This window comes from Cibotium barometz, chromosome 56 (genome assembly GCF_041138505.1).
Source record: "Cibotium barometz isolate CiBa-2024 chromosome 56, ASM4113850v1, whole genome shotgun sequence".
In the NCBI taxonomy this organism is placed as follows: Eukaryota; Viridiplantae; Streptophyta; class Polypodiopsida; order Cyatheales; family Cibotiaceae; genus Cibotium; species Cibotium barometz.
Window position 1 is genome coordinate 36,184,614 of NC_141101.1, and position 12,726 is coordinate 36,197,339.

The 12,726-nt window shown below is 49.3% G+C and overlaps 1 protein-coding gene across 7 annotated transcripts in view; it reads right to left on the minus strand.

Moving 5' to 3' along the window:
• Positions 1–12,726, minus strand: part of LOC147607163 (uncharacterized) — a 175,801-nt gene that overhangs the window by 78,242 nt on the left and 84,833 nt on the right. The window lies entirely within an intron of this gene.

Genomic DNA, 12,726 nt, shown 5'->3' on the forward strand with positions numbered 1-12,726 from the left:
AGAGAAGCGGGCATCACACCCCTTTCTTTGATAGGCTTGTGCTGCTTTTTCTGGAGCAACACATTGTAGCACTGGGTTTGCCAAATATCATAATTATGCGAGCCTTCAAGCTTCTTGATGTGAAGCAATGAAGAGCTCTCACCTGTGGTTGCCATAGCAATATGCAACCTGTCAATGCCTGACTCCCTGCAAATGTGCAAACACTGCACCCAAAGCACACAAAGTGCTCACAAATGTTCTCCCAAGCTTTATCTCCCACTGCGGAAGCAAGAATGCAACTTTTCTCCCACTTTATGTGATGAAAACACCAAAATCTGGTTGCTGCAGATTTTGGACAGCACCTTAAATGTGCTCTTTTGCCCTTCCAAAGTACTGTACAGCAGTACCAAGTGCTCACCAATGATGTACCAAACCTGTACTGGCAATTTCAGCAGCTGAAATTGAATCTTTTGGTCACTCAAAACAGTGTACAGCCATGCCAAAACATGCACAAAGATGTGCCAAATCTGTACCAGCAGGTACAATAGCAATAAATGCTCTCCTGGCTGTCCAAATGAGTAAAAATCAGACTTTTATAGTCCCGTACACTGCATACAACAGTCCCGAACAGAAATTGGGCAAAAGCCCCTTGACTGCAAGCTGATTTTTGAGGATTCAAGGCATAAATGTCTTGCCTGCTGCTTTGCCAAGCTTAACAAGCATACAAACTTGAAAAGCCCCTTGATTTAAGATCAATTTCTGATCATACATGGTACATTGACGCACATGAAGGCATCCAGAGTGTTCACGATGCTTCCCCCTGGCCACATATACATCAAATACATGAATGCCCCTTGATTTACAGGCACATTGAGTGCTTGTAAGGCATCAACACATTATCCACAGCATCAAATGCGATTGCATGCATACAAATCAACCAAATCGGCACAAAAGCCCCTTGATTTGCACTGCAATTTGCTGCAATTTGCTGCAATTTTGCCCAAATGTGCGATTTTTCACATCATACAGCATGTATGAGTGCTTAATTGCACAATTACATCAAAAGCCCCAAATTTCGACATCCAATTTCCTGCAAATTGATCCTGATTGTGACCAATGTCCTGCAAATTTATCCTGATTGTGACCAATGTCACCCAATTTTGCCAATTTTGCTCAAAATTGAGCAATTCAGCGCCTGTATCTGCTCAATTAATGATTGATAAGAAATTCGCAAAAATTAGAGGCAAATACCTATGAAATTCTGAATTTCTCTGAGATTTGCAGATTGATTTCTGTTGCAGGAAGGGGGCGTGGTATTTGTGCCTGCAGATTGTTGGCGTGTACGGATGCTAGGCTGCATAGCTCTCCTCGTGGGCAACACAATAGACGTCTGCTCGCTGGCCTCCTCGCTAATGATTTAACTCCCGCCAGCAGCTGGTCTCGCCTGCACTTCACTTATGGTGCTATCGCCTGAGCGCATCTACGCCCAGCACTACACGTTTGTAGTCGTGCGAAAAGTCAAGGGTCCCGACGGGTGCAGCCAAAACAAGAACCACGGCGGCCTTGTGTATTCGCCTGTTTCGCCTAGCGCCAAGCTGACGACTTGCAGTCGACGGCTCTATCCGCCTTGTGGCCAGCGTTACACGGCGCCACAGGGAAGAGATGCACGGCACTTGACTCTTTTTGCTGCCCGTTGCTTTGCCCGTCGATTCTCCACACGTCCGCCGGAATGGTCAGCGCCACGCCTTGTGAGCGTCCGTTCTTTGTGTCCTTGGCTTCTTCGCTCGCCTAGAGCCAGCCTACACGCCTGAAGTCGACGGGCTCCTGCTGCTGCACTACTGCCGGGATGCCTCCTCTGAACTGCGCTAGTGAGTAGCTGCAGCTTGCTTGTCCTCAGCAACACCTGAAGAGAATCCTACTTCTTTCTCCTCGAAGGAACTGAAGGCTCTGATACCAGTTGATGGGGAGAAAACAGAATTAGGGTTAAGAGTTATGTGGGAGACATACACAGAGAAGCAAGGGAGAGAGAGAGAGAGAGTTGTGGGGATAAGTCAACTCATGAATAGCATGAGTGTGTGACTCCCCTATCACACATGTATATTGCACTAGTACACATAGTGCACTTAGTACATTAAAAGTACTAAGTGTACTATGTACTATAACTTATGGGCTTGTGCACACTATAAGGGTGGGCATAACGCCTTTACCCCAACACACTCATGCTCTATCTTGTACTTCTCACCTATATATTGTAGGTGTCACATCAATGAAAGTATCAATCTTGTGTCTTGTCTACACTCATCTCAAGGTATGTCTAAGGTTTGTGTTTCCTTTTAGTCTTACTCTCATTTCAGTTTCAGTTTTAGCTTTGTCTTTCCCCCATTTTTCCTACTTTCATTGATGTGACACCTATATATTGTAGGTGTCACATCAATGAAAGTATCAATCTTGTGTCTTGTTTACACTCATCTCAAGGTATGTCTAAGGTTTGTGTTTCCTTTTAGTCTTACTCTCATTTCAGTTTCAGTTTTAGCTTTGTCTTTCCCCCATTTTTCCTACATGGTATCAGAGAATTTCATTTACTTCTCTATCTTGTACGGGATTAGACACTGCCAAATCTGGTAAGACCTTCCCATCTCTCTCATAATTATCTATGTTTTTCATGCTATCTACCACCATTGATCACCAATGATGTAGATCATGGGGTAATATCATGTTGATTTGTCTACATGGACTATCTTGTCCCTATCCAAGAGGCACCCCTGCATTACCCACTCTAGCAGGAGGATTGCCCTTGAGGAGGGATTATCTATCAAGGTCCATCTCTCTGTCTATCTACAATCAGTCAGTCTCTCTGTCTATGTGTCTATCCTGTGTGTCTATCCTGTCACATGTTTTTGACACTCTATCTATCAGTCTATATGCCTCTCTTTTGTGGATTAGCTACCCACATTCTCTTGGCATTTTCTGTCTATGTCCCCATTTATCTTCTATTTGTCAGTCTCTCTCATGTCTATCTGAAAGTCTCTCTCTCTGTGGGACCACTCTACTGGCTGATTGTCTCTCTCTCTGTCTATCTATGATCCACTCTTGTCCCTACCCTTGTGGACCCATATGAGAACATCACTTGAGGAGGGGTGTCTCAGGATCTTTTGTCTCTCATGTCTTGTCTCTCAGTCTATCAGTCTTTATGTCTGTCTTCTAGTCTTGTCCATCTTGTCTTCTAGCTTGTCTCTCAATCTTTGTCTAGTCTCTCTGTCTTGGTCTTATCTTTTGTCATGTTATAGTCTTGTCTTTTGTCTTCCTCCTAGTGTCCACTTAAGGAGGGTGTTGGAAATAAGTGCTCACTAGGAGTACTTTTAGTCTTGGTCATCTCAGTGTATGCCACGTGGCACTCAGGGATTTATCCCATATGCACTCATGCTCTATCTTGTACTTCTCACCTATATATTGTAGGTGTCACATCAATGAAAGTATCAATCTTGTGTCTTGTCTACACTCATCTCAAGGTATGTCTAAGGTTTGTGTTTCCTTTTAGTCTTACTCTCATTTCAGTTTCAGTTTTAGCTTTGTCTTTCCCCCATTTTTCCTACAGGGAGGAGGCGAAGGTGGAAGCGAGGCGGTGGGAGGGGATGGGGGTGGGGGGGGTGAAGGAGGGGGTGCTGGCATCTCCTGGTCCTCAGTCGTCGCTGCAGGTGTCTCCTCCTGGAGGGGGAGCAAAGCTGTTCCTCACGGGAACCCAGTGAGGCTGAGACTGTGGCTGCTGTCTGCTGCAGCGGTCTCCGTGCGTGCTGCTGTGGCTGTCTCCCTCGGCGGCACCCCTGTCCAGGCTGCCACTCCGAGGTCTCTGTGGCCTGAGCAGGTGTCCCGGAGGCATCCTGCCTTGCCGCATATGTGGGCGGGCCATCAGGGGCCTGCTGCTGTGGTGAGGGTCGAGGTCTCCTGCGAGGGCAGGCCTTGGCCAGATGACCGACCTGCCTGCATATGAAGCACTGGTTCGGGAGCCCCGAGAACTCCACTCTCTGATCAATCCATCCCCCCCCTATCCTAGGTAGCTGAATGACCTTCGGAAGGGAGGAGATGTCCGGAACGAAAACTCTAACCGAAGGTAGCCCAGCTGCTCTAGCCACCACTGAAGCTGCTGTGGGGCCAGTCTCAAGCACTGAACCTACCAATGCTCCTAGCCTAGAAAGGAGCGGCAGGTACTCACGGCGGAGTCCAGGGAAGCAAACTGTAACATGGAAAAGGCGCTCTCCCTGCTCGGCCGCTGCTGGGTCAAAGCCATGCTGCCAAGGTCTGAAGAAAGCCCGAGCACCCCTGATGTCAAGGGGACTCATGGCAAGGACCTTGGCCACACTCTGGGCGGTCTCAAACTCGATCTGATAATGTCCACGGCCCAGTAGCTGTACGTCCACGATCTTGCCCACATCTGCAAGAAGGCGGGCCTGGAGAAGATCCCGGATCTCCCCTCTGCTGGGGCAAGTGCCGACTATACGGCAGATGGTGGAATGAGCCTGAAGGCGTTCCACCTCTGCGGTGAGGCTCGCTTCCTCTTCCGGCGAAAGAGAGAGCCTGATGGGGGTGTCCTCAGGGGCGGGCGAGGGGGCTGCGGATGAGTCCCTCTAAGGCGAGGAGGGAGGAGTCTCCATCAGAGTCTGAAGCTCAGGCGTAGGCGAGGCGAAAGCGGAAATCCTGCAAGAAACGGGCTGCACACAGAGAGGCGGAAGACCGGAGAAAAAGGAAAAAACAGAACCCCCTGGGGGCGGAAGTCAGCACAAAGGGGGGGGGGGGGGGGGTGAAATGGCGAAGGAGAATCCCGGGGGGGGGGGGGGGGGGGGGGGTGGGGGGGGGGGGGGGGCGGCAGCTATGCGAAAGAGGGGTGTGGAGGAGAAAAGCTGGCGGAGGGGGGGTCGGGGCGATGCAGAGGTGAGGTGGGCGCGAAGAAGGGGGGGGGCGAGAAGGCGAGGAGGTGAGGCGTAGCAGCAATGGGGGGGGGGGCGCAACAACTAAGCAGGAGGAGGGGGGGGAAAGGATGGGCGACGGGCAGAGCAACGTGGGAGGGGGGCGCAGAAACTACAGTAGGCGGGGGGGGCAAGAGCAAGCGCGAGGGGACAAGGCGGGGGGCGCAGGTGTGCAGTACGTGCAAGCAGGGACGGGGCGGAGCTTCAGCGAGCTGTGATTGCCGCAATAGGTCCCCTACGGGCGTTTTTATATAACTAATGAAAGGATCTTTTCTCGGAAAAAAAAAAAAAAAAAAAGAGAAGGCTCATGGTGGTTCTGACCGTATGCGGAAGCATCGAGAAGCCTTCCTGAGGCTCTGGCGACCTAGTCCTTTTCTCCCAGATAGAGGTGGTGAGCCCACTTGGCACTACACACCACCTGTGTGGTTATTCCCTCCCCCACCCCTTGTATGAGATAGCCTTCTCCTCATAGAGCGGGCAGCCGGAGGAGAAGTGCATCCTTCCTCTCCTTTTGTTCTTTGATCCTCACACCGTACATGGAGGCGAGTTTGGATTTAGCCCTTCGAGGCTGTTTTTTTTTGTTAACTAATAGAAGGATCTTGTTTCCAGAAAAAAAAAAGACTAATCTGCATAGAAGACCAAAATGAAGCAACGGGAGAAGAGAATTGGTGTTCTAGATGCATGGAGGCCACTCAATTAATCATATGCAATCTCTATGCCACTATTTGGGCATTCTCTATGCTTCTATCGGGCTCCATAGTGTGGACATCACACCTCATGCAACGGGAAATACATTTACGCCAAGGGCCATTTGGATTGGCACCTCATGGTAAGGGACGTACATCTGCTCCAAGGGCCAATAGGTTGAATCCAATGAACTAGGGACTTTGGAGCTTCAGAGACAATCTACCATTGCTTATGGGAGTGCAAGGGTGCGCTCACGGACTGTGATAGCACATCTCCTTGGAAAAATGAGGAAGGATGCTTACATTTCTTTTGGTGATATCATTTGGCTAACACAGTTGGGCCCATAGCTCAGAGGTATGAAGGGAACGATAGGGATCAGGTAATTATGATCAGTCAAGGAGTTGCTCAGCGCGGTTCGGTCTTCAGGACATGCGGGAGCCAAGATACGTCCCACCTGCATAGAGATTGGACAGTGCATGGGAGATAATTGCTAGCACTCTAGCCTGGCATATTTGGAAGGCTAGATGCACTGAGGCCAATGAGGGCACTTTGGTTGATGAGTGACAGTGCATTTGCACGATTTGGAGTGATATCATCCACACCCTTATGGCCACTTGGACCAGAATCCAAGGATCTTCGAGAGTTGTGGAGAGAAAGCCCGGCCACTTTATGAGAGAGTGGGATTATGGCATCTTTTTCGCTGCCACTAATATGCAACCTTGTTGGCAGCACGAGGAACCTGATTGGTTGAGATTTCCCCCTTGTTTGGTTTGAAACCTCCCTTTCGCCTTCAAAGCAACTTGGTGCTTCACATCAAATTTACAGCACAGCATGCCAAAACTGGGAAAACCGACGACATGCTGAAGTGACGTGAACCTGCGCTGCTGCCCCCGCCTGCCCTCTGTTGCCTCCGCCTGTTTCTTTGCTGCTCCCGCCTGCCTCTGCTGCCTTCACCTGCCCATCTGCTGCCTTCGCACCCCCCTTCGCCTGCCCATCTTCTGCCCTTCGCTAGCCTTTCAGTCCCCACTTGCCCTTCAGCTACCCCCTCTGCTGCCCACCGCCTGCCTTCGCCTGCCCCTTTTGCTGCCCCCGCCAGCCCCCCTTTTCCTGCCCCGCCTCCCCCTTTGCTGCCCGCCCCCTGCCTTCTTCAGTCCCCGCCTGCCCCTCTCCTACCCCCGCCTGCCCCTTTGCCCTTGCTTCCCCAGCTCCTCCCCGCCTTTGCCCCCCTTCCTCTGCTCCCGTTTTCCCAGCAGCTATTTTATCTGGATTCAAGTCGGCTGCCCACTTTTCTTGATTGGTCTTATGGCTTTTTCTGCCGCAGCCAATCTCTCATCAACCTCACTGGCCGGGAGAATCATCAATTTTTCACAAGACTTCAGCACGACATTGACCTTGAGGTCCAGACTACCCTTGTTGCGAGAGTTTATGGTTTCCACCCTTCTCGTTCACAGGCCCGTGAATGGCTTCTAGCAGCTCTCCCTTCGGAGCTGATTGTGCACTTTCAGGATACTCGTTTACTTGGTCGAGGCTTCTTCCAGGTGGACTTTCATTCTTCAGAAGCTACTTCTCAAGCTTTGGCTAGCAGCCCCTTTCGTCTTGGTCCTAGGAAGCTTTTCTTCTTTCAGTACCAGGTGGGCTTTGATCCAGTGGTGGAGGATCAGCGCCTTACCCCAGTCTCACTACGATTCCTTGGTCTTCCTCGCTCCTATTGGAAGCTTTCGGCTTCCATAGGGGCATCCTTTGGCCAGGTTCTAGAGGTACCAATCCTCCCGAGCTCTCCGCCTCAGCTTCCGCCACTCTTGATGGTGTACCCCGGGTCCTTGTGCTTGTTCCTGATCCATCGATTACTGATGATCATGTTATGCTTCAGAGACCTGACGGATCTCATTTCCGCCAAAGGATGGAGATTGCAGGTAGACCTGACCAGTGCCGGATTTGTCGTCGAGACAGGGTCACATTGCTAGAGATTGTCCCAGATCGAGGGGCCATGCTAGGAGGCGGCGTGGTCCTACCCATCAGAGGCCTTCTGCAGATGCCGAGACTCCAGCTGCTCCTTTGCCACAGCAGACCACACAGCGTTGGGTTGTGGTTAGGGATGGCACGCACCCTCGGACCCCCGTACCTGCCCCTTCACCCACACTCCCTGTGGAGCACCCTAACCCCTATGCAGCTCTTGCCTCACAGGATGTTGATCCTTTTTTGGAGGATGAGGCCTTGCAAGCACATGATCTAGATCCTTCACAGGAGGATGCTGCATTACAGTTACCAGATGATTGCACCCTTGAGGATGATGTTGCACATTCGCATTGTCATGGTACCTCTCCATTTCTGAGGACTAGCCTGGCTTTTCCCCGAAGTGGGAGAGAGAGGTAAGGTTTACATCGTCAGATTTTCCCTCCCTTACCTATGCGAGACGTACTTGCGCCTCTAAAGGGGGTCCTTCGTCGACCACGAGATCTGGTCGTTCCTACTCTGAGTCTTTATGAGGATTGTCTCTTGGAACATTCAGGGTCTTGGGGTTTTTTTTTCGCGTCGACGGAAACAAATTGTAAAAACCCAGCTTCATTGTGCAGTCACATGTGGACCTATGGATATATTGCTCTTGCAAGAGCATAAACTGGATGCTAGTCAGTGTGGGAGATCAGGCAAGCTTCTCTCGGGACACCCCTTTTGGTCACTTGCTGTTGGCACCAAGGGTGGTGTTTGTATCTCTGTTTCAGCTTTGATCTTGCCTTGCATCATTGGACATGGTGTCATTTTGCCTGCGAGAGCGCAGTGGATCCTTCTTATGCAGGGTACTACACGCATTGGTATTCTCAACCTCTATGCTCCTAACCATAGAGGTGAGAGGATTGCCTTTTGGAAATCTCCCACTACATTGATGCCTCTTGCCGACCATTGGAATATTGGTGGGGATTTTAACATGGTTGAGATGCCAACGGATAAAAGAGGTGGACATGAGGGTTTGGTGCATCCTCTTGAAAGCGTCTTGGGAGAGGTTTATACTCTCCATTCATGGTACAGATTGTTGGCATGAGGATGACATTTTGAGGAGTCCATCCACTCTTCTTTATTCATGGTCTAACAGGAGAAGAGATGTAGGATGTATCTATGCACGGTTAGACAGATTTTATGTGGATGATTGGGTGCTTGACAGAGGTGGACATACTTTGATTGCTACAGGCACCTCCAAATTGGATCATTGCCCAGTGGTTTTATGTATTAGAGATCCGAATTGCCATGGATCAGCACCCCATGTACGCATCGCTAAGCATTTGTTTTCAGATGCAGAACTAACGCGTCGTATGCTTGATATTTGGAGATCTCATGACTTCTTACAGGCCTCTCAAAGCATGCCCTCTGCTCTCTGTGATATTAGTGACTTTTATCACACATGTGCCTTGTCTAAGAGGCAAGAGGCCTTGGACTTAGAAAGAGCTATTAGACGTAGATTGGCTGCCTTGCAGAAAGAGCACGAGAAACATCCTCATGCTCAATGGGTTGCAGATTCTTTATGTACTATTAGAGCAGAACTTCATCACTCTCTTGAGCAGCGCGCGGAGTATCGTTTCCATGCCCAGGAATCCTTTTGGACACAGATGGGTGGCAGATGTAACAAACATTTCTTTGCTTCTCACGGCCCATCTCATGCCAGAGATAGTGTCAGGCAGTTGCAGGATTCACATGGCACTCTTCACTCAGATCCTCTCATGGTTAGACAGATTGCCACCGATTTCTATTGCCAGCTTCTTAGTGCTGAGACGCATTCTCATCTGAGACACACGGCACAGAGGAAGGTTTGGAATGCATTGCCACATTTGATCACCGAGGAGATGTGTGCCACTCTAGATGCCCCTTTTTCTATGCAAGAGTTCAGTCATGCTCTTCATGCCTTACCTCATGGTAAGTGTCCAGGGGAGGATGGCATCTCCTCTGTTTTTTTCACTACTTTTTGGGATGAGATTGGGGCTGAGATAACATCGGCTTTGCAGGAGATGTGGGACACAGGTTCTATGCCTTCTTCTCTCACTGAGGGGCTTATTTATCTTATTCCTAAGAGCGGGGATAAGACATTGATTGGCCAGTGGAGACCTATCACCTTACTTGGGACTGCCTATAAGATTCTTGCTAAGGCAGTGAGCATTAGATTGCAGCCAATTTTGCAAGATGTTATTCATGATACCCAGAATGGATTCTTACACGGCAGGAGCATCTTTGAGAACATTTTCTCGTTTTGGGAGGCTGTCAAATGGGCTAAAGCGAGCAATCAGCCCTTAGCCATTCTGCTCTTGGATTTTGAGAAGGCCTATGATAGAGTGGATTGGGACTTTCTTGAGGGTACTCTTAGTCATATGGGCTTCTCTCAGAGATGGATCAAGGGAGTTTCTTGCATGTATCGTGATGCCCACAGTAGAGTTCTTGCTTGCGGTGATAGAGGAGAGCGGTTTCAGATTTCTCGTTCAGTACGACAGGGCTGCCCATTAGCCCTTTTATTATATATCATAGTTGCAGAGGCCAGGAGCATCTTTCTCCGCTCAACTGCTGGTATTTCAGGATTGAGGTTGCCACTTCGTAGTCATGAGGAGTTGGTTGACTCTGAGTTAGCTAGTGATACTACCCTGTTTTTGGAGGCTTCACATATATGCTTATGTTCCTTCCAGGTAGCACTAGAGGAGTTCTGTTTGGCAGTGGGGCACTCATTAATTGCCGCAAATCTGTTGGTTTTTGGGTTAGTGATTCACCGAGAGTTGATTGGGGTGCAAAGCTTGGTTTTACTTGGATCAGCAGAGGATGTACTGCTAGATATTTGGGATGCCAAGTTGGGATTGATATTTCTCCTGCACAGCAGTTTGCTCCGGTACTTATGAGTATCTGGAAGAAGCTCCTCCAATGGAGCTCCAAGAGATTAGATTTAGCCTCCAGAGCTTTGGTGGCTAATCACGTTTTGCTTGCCTCAGCTTGGTTTATTGCCTCTTGTTGGTGCTTCTCTCGTGCATGCATTGGCCAATTGCGGAGATTGATCCGCAATTTTCTCTGGTCGGGCTTGGATGGCACCTCAGACACTCGTGCCAAGGTAGCTTGGCTCACAGTTATTCAGCCCAAAAGAGAGGGGGGCTTGAATATTATCGATCCGGATGTTCAATGCAGGGCGTTGCTTTGCAAACTTGTGGTCAGAGGTTTCCTACCAGGCACTGAGCCTTCGAAGGATTTTTTCTTGTCTCAGATTTCCAGATGTACACCCAGGGGTCAGGAGAGACTGGATGTCCAACACACGTTCTTTGTTCATAAAGGCTGATATTAGGGCACAATCTTCCCCTCTTATTGCAGCCATTGGCAGAGCATGGAGAAGCATGAGATATTTTTTGCGACAAAGGCTTCCTAGGTCTTTGGACGAGGCTGACCGACAACCTATTATGTGGAAAGATTTCATTAGGGATGAGGCTGGTCGGCCACTTGGTGCATCTCATTATATGCAATGGTCAGGATGGGAGAGATGCGCATACACAGTTCTTGCTTGGAAGACCTTTAAGAGTCTTCCGGAGGATCGGAGAGTTGCATCCACTCAGCATCTTAGGGGCTCTCGCATTCGTATTGATAAGATTGATGCAGCTATTCCGCATGAGTGGCTTTCTGGGACCTTTCACGGAGACTATCATCCGAGTTGGCTAGGAGTTTTTTCGAGGATAGGCATACCTCTGCAGGTCATTGCTCTGCTAGGCCAGGACGATACAGATTTCCTCATGTATTCTATCATGCCGCCTAGTGGGACATTGAGGAGATGTAGTATGGCTTAGTCCAGTGAGGATTGTTGGTCGCTTGGGGAAGCACTGGTTCATTGACCCTTCTCCTCAGATAGTGACTCACTCATGGCTCTTAGTGTCTGTGGCTATATGGTGGCAGTCCTATCAAATATTTTCAGTGGGATCCAGGAGAGTGGGAGTGGATTGATGTCTTCGATCCTTTGAAAAGCCTTCCTTTTTTCAGTTTCAATGTTCGGAATGCCAGGCTTCTCCTCACTCGATAGATGCATAGGGTCCCTACTCCCAGGCCTCATTGGGAGAGCTATGATATTTCTCCAGTGATACAGCGCAGATATTGGCATAGACTTTGGCACTCATACAGAAGGAGCTTTTTGGTTATTCTTACATGGTGGTCTCCCTACGAGGTAGGGAGATCAGTTTTCGGTGTAGCACCTTCCTGTCCTAGATGTGCGAGATTCTGAGTCCGTACAACATTGTCTATGGGGGTGCAGCATTGCACAGCAGATTTGGGGTCCTGTAGCCCAACTTATGGGCAAATTGAGTGGCTGAGCCATGCATGTGACTTGGGGGGCAGTTGCTTGGCTCTCCCAGTCCGGTCCGCAACTTTTTTATGAGGGCAGTGGTACAGATTCTGTTTTTTTCATTCATAGAGATATTGCCCAGCCTAGTCTATTGCAAGATGTTCCTCACTCTGATTATACACCCCCTAGACAGAGGATTGACACCAGTTGGGAGATTATTGCCAGTATTACAGCATGGCAGATTTGGAGAGCTAGATGCAGAGAGGCTATTGAGGGTGTCCAGATTTTTGGGTCTCAATGCATTAGTACCATAAGGGGTTATATCATCCACACTCTTATGGCTACTCGGGCTCGCATTCAGGGGCCCTCTCGTTCTGCATAGGCGAAGCGTGTGATATTTATGCGGGAATGGGACCATGGCATCTTCTTTTCCTCTAGTACCATAGGTCTTACATGGCATCATGATGCTCCTCAGTGGTTGAAATCACCTTACATATTGGGGTGACTCTGTTCTCTTCCGGCTTATAGCTGTGATTGTTGTATGTTTTTCTCATACTTAATAGAAGTCTCTTTCTGGGGGAGGAGGGAGGGGGGAGGGGGGGGGGGGGGGGGGGGGGGGAACTCCCTTTCGTATATATTTTCATACTTCTTTTCTGAAAAAAAAAATGCCAGTCAAAGATGGTAATGATGAGCTCAAATCATTGACATATCCAGGTCTTAGGGAATCCACTAAGATGGTGCTATTGCGAAAGCTAAGATGGCCGTAATCTGGAAATTTCAGAGCTGGCAGGGCAAGGCCAGTGCCATCCTCCTCGT